The sequence below is a fragment of the Photinus pyralis genome, unplaced genomic scaffold (genome assembly GCF_008802855.1).
Source record: "Photinus pyralis isolate 1611_PpyrPB1 unplaced genomic scaffold, Ppyr1.3 Ppyr1.4_LG10, whole genome shotgun sequence".
NCBI lineage: Eukaryota > Metazoa > Arthropoda > Insecta > Coleoptera > Lampyridae > Photinus > Photinus pyralis.
Genome location: NW_022170250.1, coordinates 19,308,112 through 19,308,868, shown reverse-complemented (window position 1 = coordinate 19,308,868; position 757 = coordinate 19,308,112).

Genomic DNA, 757 nt, shown 5'->3' with positions numbered 1-757 from the left:
GAGAAATTTTTGTGTAGTCGAATTTTGGTAAAGAAGGAAGTACACTGCCTTTTTTTGAGCCGCGAAAAAAAAATTGTCTCAGATCGACCCGGAAAAAAAAATTTCTTATAGAATGTGGCCTGTAGAATCCATAATTTCAAACAGTTCCAAGATTGGGCTACTAGTTTAAAAGTTACAGCCCTTTGAATTTTCTTTCGAAATTGGTTTCTAGTCTATAACTTTTGATTGAGAAGTCTAATCGAAAAAGTACGAATTGTTTTGGATTCTACTCCCCAAAATTAGTAAGAAAAAGTGTTTTCCCGAGAAATTTTGGTGTAGTCGATTTTTGGTAAAAAGGGAAGGTTATACACTGCCTTTTTTTGAGCCCCGAAAAAAAAATTGTCTCAGATCGACCGAAAAAAAAATTTTCTTATAGAATGTACCCTGTAGTATCCATAATTTCAAACAGTTCGAAGATAGGGCTACTAGTTCAAAAGTTACAGCCCTTTAAATTTTCTTTCGAAAATGGTTTCTAGTCTATAACTTTTGATTGAAAAGTCTAATCGAAAAAGTATGAATTGTTTTGGATTCTACCCCCCAAATTAACAAGAAAAAGTGTTTTCCCGAGAAATTTTGGTGTAGTCGATTTTTGGTAAAAAAAAGGAAGGTTATACACTGCCGTTTTTTGAGCCCCGAAAAAAAAATTGTCTCAGATCGACCAGGAAACAAAATTTTCTTATAGAATGTGCCCTGTAGAATCCATAATTTCAAACAGTTC